The following is an 11,044-nucleotide window of genomic DNA, read 5'->3' as shown; positions in this document are numbered from 1 at the left end:
GTTACACCTTTGCTGATTCCACATCAGAGGTATGTGAAAGAAACCAGCTGTCTCCGCATCACAGGTATGTGACAGTCCCCATCTCTCTCCCCATCACAGGTGTGTGACAGTCAGAAGCTGTCCCCCCATCACAGGTGAGTGACGGCCCCCAGCCCTCTCCCAATTACAGGTATATGATAGCCCCCAGCAGTCTCCACATCACAGGTATGTGACAACGCCAAGCTCTCTCCCCATCACAGGTATGTGACCGTCCCCAGTTGTCTCCATATCACAGGTGCGTGAAAGCCCCTAGCTCTCTCCCCTTCACAGGTGGGTGACAGCCCCAAGCTCTCTCCTGAACACAGGTGAGTGACAGCCCCCAGCTCTCTCCCCATCACAGGTATGTGACAGCCCCCACCTGTTTCCACATCACAGGTATGTGACAGCCCCCAGCTCTCTCCCCATCACAGGTATGTGACAGCCCACAGCTCTCTCCCAATCACAGGCGAGTGACAGACCCCGGCTCTCTCCCCATCACAGGTATGTTACAACCACCAGCTGTCTCCACATCACAGGTATGTGACAGCCACCAGCTCTCCCTGCATCACAAGTATGTGACAGCCCCCAACTCTCTCCTCATCACAAGTATTTGACAGGCCCCAGCTGTCTCCACATCACAGGTATGTGACTGCCCCCAGCTGTCTCCCCATTTATGTATGTGACAGCCCCCAGCTGTCTCCACATCACAGGTATGGGGCAACCCCAAACTCTCTCCCCATCAGAGGCGTTTGAGAGTCCCCAGCTGTCTCAGCATTACAAGTATGTGACAATCCCCAACTCTCTACCCATCACAGGTGTGTGACAGCCCCCAGCTCTTTTCCCATCACAGGTGAGTGATAGCCCCCAGCACTCTCCCCATCACAGGTATGTGAGAGCCCCCAGCTGTCTCCACATCACAGGTATGTGACAGCTCCCAACTCTCTCCCCATCACAGGTATATTACAGCCACAAGCTGTCTCCACATCACAGGTATGGGCCAGCCACCAGCTCTAGCTGCATCACAGGTATGTGACAGCCCCCAGTTCTCTCCTCATCATAGGTGCTTGACAGTGCCCAGCTCTCTCCCCATCACAGGTGTGTGACAGCCAGAAGCTGTCCCCCCATCACAGGTGAGTGACGGCCCCCAGCCCTCTCCCAATTACAGGTATATGTTAGCCCCCAGCAGTCTCCACATCACAGGTATGTGACAACGCCAAGCTCTCTGCCCATCACAGGTATGTGACCGTCCCCAGTTGTCTCCATATCACAGGTGCGTGAAAGCCCCTAGCTCTCTCCCCTTCACAGGTGGGTGACAGCCCCAAGCTCTCTCCTGAACACAGGTGAGTGACAGCCCCCAGCTCTGTCCCCATCACAGGTATGTGACAGCCCCCACCTGTCTCCACATCACAGGTATGTGACAGCCCCCAGCTCTCTCCCCATCACAGGTGTGTGACAGCCAGAAGCTGTCCCCCCATCACAGGTGAGTGACGGCCCCCAGCCCTCTCCCAATTACAGGTATATGATAGCCCCCAGCAGTCTCCACATCACAGGTATGTGACAACGCCAAGCTCTCTGCCCATCACAGGTATGTGACCGTCCCCAGGTGTCTCCATATCACAGGTGCGTGAAAGCCCCTAGCTCTCTCCCCTTCACAGGTGGGTGACAGCCCCAAGCTCTCTCCTGAACACAGGTGAGTGACAGCCCCCAGCTCTCTCCCCATCACAGGTATGTGACAGCCCCCACCTGTCTCCACATCTCAGGTATGTGACAGCCCCCAGCTCTCTCCCCATCACAGGTATGTGACAGCCCACAGCTCTCTCCCAATCACAGGCGAGTGACATACACCGGCTCTCTCCCCATCACAGGTATGTTACAACCACCAGCTGTCTCCACATCACAGGTATGTGACAGCCACCAGCTCTCTCTGCATCACAAGTATGTGACAGCCCCCAGTTCTCTCCCCATCATAGGTGCTTGACAGTGCCCAGCTCTCTCCCCATCACAGGTGTGTGACAGACCCCAGCTCTCTCCCCATCACAGGTATGTGAGAGCCCCCAGCTGTCTCCATACCACAAGTATGTGACAGCAACTACCTTACTCCGCATCACAGGTATGTGACTGGCCCCAGCACTCTCCCCATCAGAAGTGTTTGACAGTCCCCATCTCATTCCCCTTCACAAGTGAGTGAGAGGCCCAAGCTCCCTTCCCATCACAGGTGTGTGACAGCCCCCAGCTCTCTCCCAATCACAGCAGTGTGACAGCCCCCAGCTCTCTTAGAATTACAATTAAGTGACAATCCCCATCTGTCTCCCCATCACAGGTGTGTGACAACCCCAAGGTCTCTCCCCATCACAGGTGTGTGACATCCCCCAGCTCTCTCCCCATCACCAGTGAGTTACGTCCCCCAGCTCTCGCCCCATCACAGTTGATTCACAGCGCCCATCTCTCTCCCCATCACAAGTGAGTGACAGCCCCCAGCTCTCTCCCCATCACAGGTGTGTGAATGACCCCAGCTGTCTCCATATCACAGGTGCGTGAAAGCCCTCAGCTCTCTCCCTTTCACAGGTGGGTGACGGCCCCTAGCTATCGCTCCAACACATGTATGTGACAGCCCCCATCTCTCTCCCCATCACAAGTGAGTGACAGCCCCCAGCTCTCTCCCCATCACAGGTGTGTGACCGTCCCCAGGTGTCTCCAAATCACAGGTGAGTGACAATGCCCAGCTCTCTCCCATTCACAGGTGTGTGACAGCCACCAGCTCTCTCCCCATCACAGGTGAGTGACAGCCCCCAGCTCTCTCCCCATCACAGGTATCTGAGAGCCCCCAGCTGTCTCCGCATCACAGGAGCCTAACAGCCCCCAACTCTTTCCCCATCACAGCTATGTCACAACGCCCATTGTCTCCACATCACAGGGATGTGACAACCAATAGGTGTCTACGCATCACAGGTATGTGTGAGCCCCAGCTCTCTCCCCATCACAGGTGTGCGACAGATCCCAGCTCTCTCCCCATCACAGGTGAGTGATAGACCCCAGCTTTCGCCCCATCACAGGTACGTGACAGCGCCCACCTGATTCCGCATCACAGGAGCCTGACAGCCCCCAACTTTCTCCCCTTCACAGGTATGTGTCAACCCCCAGCTGTCTCCACATCACAGGTATGTGAAACACACCAGCTGTCTCCGCATCACAGGTATCTGACAGCCCACAGGTGTCTCCCCATCACAGGTGTTTGACAGTCCCCATCTCTTTCCCCATCACAGGTGTGTGACAGACCCCAGCTCTCTCCCCATTTCAGGTGAACAAGAGATCCCAGCTCTCTCCTCATCACAGGTATATGAGAGACCCCATCTTTCTCCGCATCACAGGATCCTAACAGCCCCCAACTCTCTCCCCATCACAGGTATGTCACAACCCCCATTGTCTCCACATCACAGGGATGTGACAACCACTAGCTGTCTCTGCATCATAGGTATGTGTGAGCACCCAGCTCTCTCCCCATCCCCGGTGAGTGACAGCCCCCAGCTGTCCCCCAATCACAGCAGTGTGACAGCCCCCATCTGTCTTAGCATTACAAGTAAGTGACAATCCCCATCTCTCTCCCCATCACAGGTGTGTGACAACCCCAAGCTCTCTCCCCATCACAGGTGTGTGACATCCCACAGCTCTCTCCCCATCACCGGTGAGTTACAGCCCCCAGCTCTCTCCCCATCACAGGTATGTGACAGCCCACAGCTGTCTCCGCATCACAGGTGCATGACAAACCCCAAGTCTCGCCCCATCACAGGTATGTGACAGCCCCCAGCTGTCTCCACATCACAGGTATGTGACAACGCCAAGCTCTCTCCTCGTCACAGGTGTGTGACCATCCCCAGCTGTCTCCATATCACAGGTGCGAGAAAGCCCCAGCTCTTTTCCCTTCACAGGTGGATGACAGCCCCCAGCTCTCGCCCCATCACAGTTGATTGACAGCCCCCATCTCTCTCCCCATCACAAGTGAGTGACAGCCACCAGCTCTCACCCCATCACAGCTGTGTGACCGTCCCCAGCTGTCTCTATATCACAGGTGCGTGACAGCCGCCTACTCTCTCCCCATCACAGGTATGTCACAGCCCCCAGCTGTCTCCCCATTATAGGTATGTGATAGACCACAGCTGTCTCTATATCACAGGTATGTGACAAACCCAAGCTCTCTCCCCATCATAGGTGTTTGACCGTCCCCAGCTGTCTCCATATCACAGGTGAGTGACAACGCCCTGCTCTCTCCCCTTCACAGGTGGATGACAGCCCCCAGCTCTCTCCCCATCACAGGTGAGAGACAGCCCCCATCTCTCTCCTCATTACAGGTGAGTGACAGCCCCCAGCTCTCTCCCCATCACAGGTGAGTGGCGGCCCCCAGCTCTACCCGTCACAGTTATGTGACAGCCCCCAGCTGTCTCAGCGTCACAGGTATGTGACAGTCCCCATCTCTCTCCCCATCAAAGCTGTGTGACAGACCCCAGCTCTCTCCACATCATAGGTGAGTGACAGACCCCAGCGCTCTCCCAATCACAGGTATGTGACAACTCCCAGCTGTCTCCACATCACAGATGCCTGACAGCACCCAACTTTCTCCCCATCACAAGTATGAGTTACACCTTTGCTGATTCCACATCAGAGGTATGTGAAAGAAACCAGCTGTCTCCGCATCACAGGTATGTGACAGTCCCCATCTCTCTCCCCATCACAGGTGTGTGACAGTCAGAAGCTGTCCCCCCATCACAGGTGAGTGACGGCCCCCAGCCCTCTCCCAATTACAGGTATATGATAGCCCCCAGCAGTCTCCACATCACAGGTATGTGACAACGCCAAGCTCTCTCCCCATCACAGGTATGTGACCGTCCCCAGTTGTCTCCATATCACAGGTGCGTGAAAGACCCTAGCTCTCTCCCCTTCACAGGTGGGTGACAGCCCCAAGCTCTCTCCTGAACACAGGTGAGTGACAGCCCCCAGCTCTCTCCCCATCACAGGTATGTGACAGCCCCCACCTGTTTCCACATCACAGGTATGTGACAGCCCCCAGCTCTCTCCCCATCACAGGTATGTGACAGCCCACAGCTCTCTCCCAATCACAGGCGAGTGACAGACCCCGGCTCTCTCCCCATCACAGGTATGTTACAACCACCAGCTGTCTCCACATCACAGGTATGTGACAGCCACCAGCTCTCCCTGCATCACAAGTATGTGACAGCCCCCAACTCTCTCCTCATCACAAGTATTTGACAGGCCCCAGCTGTCTCCACATCACAGGTATGTGACTGCCCCCAGCTGTCTCCCCATTTATGTATGTGACAGCCCCCAGCTGTCTCCACATCACAGGTATGGGGCAACCCCAAACTCTCTCCCCATCAGAGGCGTTTGAGAGTCCCCAGCTGTCTCAGCATTACAAGTATGTGACAATCCCCAACTCTCTACCCATCACAGGTGTGTGACAGCCCCCAGCTCTTTTCCCATCACAGGTGAGTGATAGCCCCCAGCACTCTCCCCATCACAGGTATGTGAGAGCCCCCAGCTGTCTCCACATCACAGGTATGTGACAGCTCCCAACTCTCTCCCCATCACAGGTATATTACAGCCACAAGCTGTCTCCACATCACAGGTATGGGCCAGCCACCAGCTCTAGCTGCATCACAGGTATGTGACAGCCCCCAGTTCTCTCCTCATCATAGGTGCTTGACAGTGCCCAGCTCTCTCCCCATCACAGGTGTGTGACAGCCAGAAGCTGTCCCCCCATCACAGGTGAGTGACGGCCCCCAGCCCTCTCCCAATTACAGGTATATGTTAGCCCCCAGCAGTCTCCACATCACAGGTATGTGACAACGCCAAGCTCTCTGCCCATCACAGGTATGTGACCGTCCCCAGTTGTCTCCATATCACAGGTGCGTGAAAGCCCCTAGCTCTCTCCCCTTCACAGGTGGGTGACAGCCCCAAGCTCTCTCCTGAACACAGGTGAGTGACAGCCCCCAGCTCTGTCCCCATCACAGGTATGTGACAGCCCCCACCTGTCTCCACATCACAGGTATGTGACAGCCCCCAGCTCTCTCCCCATCACAGGTGTGTGACAGCCAGAAGCTGTCCCCCCATCACAGGTGAGTGACGGCCCCCAGCCCTCTCCCAATTACAGGTATATGATAGCCCCCAGCAGTCTCCACATCACAGGTATGTGACAACGCCAAGCTCTCTGCCCATCACAGGTATGTGACCGTCCCCAGGTGTCTCCATATCACAGGTGCGTGAAAGCCCCTAGCTCTCTCCCCTTCACAGGTGGGTGACAGCCCCAAGCTCTCTCCTGAACACAGGTGAGTGACAGCCCCCAGCTCTCTCCCCATCACAGGTATGTGACAGCCCCCACCTGTCTCCACATCTCAGGTATGTGACAGCCCCCAGCTCTCTCCCCATCACAGGTATGTGACAGCCCACAGCTCTCTCCCAATCACAGGCGAGTGACATACACCGGCTCTCTCCCCATCACAGGTATGTTACAACCACCAGCTGTCTCCACATCACAGGTATGTGACAGCCACCAGCTCTCTCTGCATCACAAGTATGTGACAGCCCCCAGTTCTCTCCCCATCATAGGTGCTTGACAGTGCCCAGCTCTCTCCCCATCACAGGTGTGTGACAGACCCCAGCTCTCTCCCCATCACAGGTATGTGAGAGCCCCCAGCTGTCTCCATACCACAAGTATGTGACAGCAACTACCTTACTCCGCATCACAGGTATGTGACTGGCCCCAGCACTCTCCCCATCAGAAGTGTTTGACAGTCCCCATCTCATTCCCCTTCACAAGTGAGTGAGAGGCCCAAGCTCCCTTCCCATCACAGGTGTGTGACATCCCCCAGCTCTCTCCCCATCCCCGGTGAGTGACAGCCCCAAGCTCTCTCCCAATCACAGCAGTGTGACAGCCCCCAGCTCTCTTAGAATTACAATTAAGTGACAATCCCCATCTGTCTCCCCATCACAGGTGTGTGACAACCCCAAGGTCTCTCCCCATCACAGGTGTGTGACATCCCCCAGCTCTCTCCCCATCACCAGTGAGTTACGTCCCCCAGCTCTCGCCCCATCACAGTTGATTCACAGCGCCCATCTCTCTCCCCATCACAAGTGAGTGACAGCCCCCAGCTCTCTCCCCATCACAGGTGTGTGAATGACCCCAGCTGTCTCCATATCACAGGTGCGTGAAAGCCCCCAGCTCTCTCCCTTTCACGGGTGGGTGACGGCCCCTAGCTATCGCTCCAACACATGTATGTGACAGCCCCCATCTCTCTCCCCATCACAAGTGAGTGACAGCCCCCAGCTCTCTCCCCATCACAGGTGTGTGACCGTCCCCAGGTGTCTCCAAATCACAGGTGAGTGACAATGCCCAGCTCTCTCCCATTCACAGGTGTGTGACAGCCACCAGCTCTCTCCCCATCACAGGTGAGTGACAGCCCCCAGCTCTCTCCCCATCACAGGTATCTGAGAGCCCCCAGCTGTCTCCGCATCACAGGAGCCTAACAGCCCCCAACTCTTTCCCCATCACAGCTATGTCACAACGCCCATTGTCTCCACATCACAGGGATGTGACAACCAATAGGTGTCTACGCATCACAGGTATGTGTGAGCCCCAGCTCTCTCCCCATCACAGGTGTGCGACAGATCCCAGCTCTCTCCCCATCACAGGTGAGTGATAGACCCCAGCTTTCGCCCCATCACAGGTACGTGACAGCGCCCACCTGATTCCGCATCACAGGAGCCTGACAGCCCCCAACTTTCTCCCCTTCACAGGTATGTGTCAACCCCCAGCTGTCTCCACATCACAGGTATGTGAAACACACCAGCTGTCTCCGCATCACAGGTATCTGACAGCCCACAGGTGTCTCCCCATCACAGGTGTTTGACAGTCCCCATCTCTTTCCCCATCACAGGTGTGTGACAGACCCCAGCTCTCTCCCCATTTCAGGTGAACAAGAGATCCCAGCTCTCTCCTCATCACAGGTATATGAGAGACCCCATCTTTCTCCGCATCACAGGATCCTAACAGCCCCCAACTCTCTCCCCATCACAGGTATGTCACAACCCCCATTGTCTCCACATCACAGGGATGTGACAACCACTAGCTGTCTCTGCATCATAGGTATGTGTGAGCACCCAGCTCTCTCCCCATCCCCGGTGAGTGACAGCCCCCAGCTGTCCCCCAATCACAGCAGTGTGACAGCCCCCATCTGTCTTAGCATTACAAGTAAGTGACAATCCCCATCTCTCTCCCCATCACAGGTGTGTGACAACCCCAAGCTCTCTCCCCATCACAGGTGTGTGACATCCCACAGCTCTCTCCCCATCACCGGTGAGTTACAGCCCCCAGCTCTCTCCCCATCACAGGTATGTGACAGCCCACAGCTGTCTCCGCATCACAGGTGCATGACAAACCCCAAGTCTCGCCCCATCACAGGTATGTGACAGCCCCCAGCTGTCTCCACATCACAGGTATGTGACAACGCCAAGCTCTCTCCTCGTCACAGGTGTGTGACCATCCCCAGCTGTCTCCATATCACAGGTGCGAGAAAGCCCCAGCTCTTTTCCCTTCACAGGTGGATGACAGCCCCCAGCTCTCGCCCCATCACAGTTGATTGACAGCCCCCATCTCTCTCCCCATCACAAGTGAGTGACAGCCACCAGCTCTCACCCCATCACAGCTGTGTGACCGTCCCCAGCTGTCTCTATATCACAGGTGCGTGACAGCCGCCTACTCTCTCCCCATCACAGGTATGTCACAGCCCCCAGCTGTCTCCCCATTATAGGTATGTGATAGACCACAGCTGTCTCTATATCACAGGTATGTGACAAACCCAAGCTCTCTCCCCATCATAGGTGTTTGACCGTCCCCAGCTGTCTCCATATCACAGGTGAGTGACAACGCCCTGCTCTCTCCCCTTCACAGGTGGATGACAGCCCCCAGCTCTCTCCCCATCACAGGTGAGAGACAGCCCCCATCTCTCTCCTCATTACAGGTGAGTGACAGCCCCCAGCTCTCTCCCCATCACAGGTGAGTGGCGGCCCCCAGCTCTACCCGTCACAGTTATGTGACAGCCCCCAGCTGTCTCAGCGTCACAGGTATGTGACAGTCCCCATCTCTCTCCCCATCAAAGCTGTGTGACAGACCCCAGCTCTCTCCACATCATAGGTGAGTGACAGACCCCAGCTCTCTCCCAATCACAGGTATGTGACAACTCCCAGCTGTCTCCACATCACAGATGCCTGACAGCACCCAACTTTCTCCCCATCACAAGTATGTGTTACCCCTTAGCTGCCTCCACATCAGAGGTATGTGAAAGACACCAGCTGTCTCCGCATCACAGGTATGTGACAGTCCCCATCTCTCTCCCCATCACAGGTGTGTGACAGCCAGAAGCTGTCCCCCCATCACAGGTGAGTGACGGCCCCCAGCCCTCTCCCAATTACAGGTATATGATAGCCCCCAGCAGTCTCCACATCACAGGTATGTGACAACGCCAAGCTCTCTCCCCATCACAGGTATGTGACCGTCCCCAGTTGTCTCCATATCACAGGTGCGTGAAAGACCCTAGCTCTCTCCCCTTCACAGGTGGGTGACAGCCCCAAGCTCTCTCCTGAACACAGGTGAGTGACAGCCCCCAGCTCTCTCCCCATCACAGGTATGTGACAGCCCCCACCTGTCTCCACATCACAGGTATGTGACAGCCCCCAGCTCTCTCCCCATCACAGGTGTGTGACAGCCAGAACCTGTCCCCCCATCACAGGTGAGTGACGGCCCCCAGCCCTCTCCCAATTACAGGTATATGATAGCCCCCAGCAGTCTCCACATCACAGGTATGTGACAACGCCAAGCTCTCTCTCCATCACAGGTATGTGACCGTCCCCAGTTGTCTCCATATCACAGGTGCGTGAAAGCCCCTAGCTCTCTCCCCTTCACAGGTGGGTGACAGCCCCAAGCTCTCTCCTGAACACAGGTGAGTGACAGCCCCCAGCTCTCTCCCCATCACAGGTATGTGACAGCCCCCACCTGTCTCCACATCTCAGGTATGTGACAGCCCCCAGCTCTCTCCCCATCACAGGTATGTGACAGCCCACAGCTCTCTCCCAATCACAGGCGAGTGACAGACCCCGGCTCTCTCCCCATCACAGGTATGTTACAACCACCAGCTGTCTCCACATCACAGGTATGTGACAGCCACCAGCTCTCTCTGCATCACAAGTATGTGACAGCCCCAACTCTCTCCTCATCACAAGTATTTGACAGGCCCCAGCTGTCTCCACATCACAGGTATGTGACTGCCCCCAGCTGTCTCCCCATTTCTGTATGTGACAGCCCCCAGCTGTCTCCACATCACAGGTATGGGGCAACCCCAAGCTCTCTCCCCATCAGAGGCGTTTGAGAGTCCCCAGCTGTCTCAGCATTACAAGTATGTGACAATCCCCAACTCTCTACCCATCACAGGTGTGTGACAGCCCCCAGCTCTTTCCCCATCACAGGTGAGTGATAGCCCCCAGCACTCTCCCCATCACAGGTATGTGAGAGCCCCCAGCTGTCTCCACATCACAGGTATGTGACAGCTCCCAACTCTCTCCCCATCACAGGTATATTACAGCCACAAGCTGTCTCCACATCACAGGTATGGGCCAGCCACCAGCTCTAGCTGCATCACAGGTATGTGACAGCCCCCAGTTCTCTCCCCATCATAGGTGCTTGACAGTGCCCAGCTCTCTCCCCATCACAGGTGTGTGACAGACCCCAGCTCTCTCCCCATCACAGGTATGTGAGAGCCCCCAGCTGTCTCCATATCACAAGTATGTGACAGCAACTACCTTACTCCGCATCACAGGTATGTGACTGGCCCCAGCACTCTCCCCATCAGAAGTGTTTGACAGTCCCCATCTCTTTCCCCTTCACAAGTGAGTGAGAGGCCCAAGCTCCCTTCCCATCACAGGTGTGTGACATCCCCCAGCTCTCTCCCCATCCCCGGTGAGT

The sequence above is a fragment of the Balaenoptera borealis genome (assembly GCF_965194805.1).
Source record: "Balaenoptera borealis genome assembly, contig: HAP1_SCAFFOLD_476, whole genome shotgun sequence".
NCBI lineage: Eukaryota > Metazoa > Chordata > Mammalia > Artiodactyla > Balaenopteridae > Balaenoptera > Balaenoptera borealis.
This window is presented reverse-complemented; position numbering follows the sequence as displayed.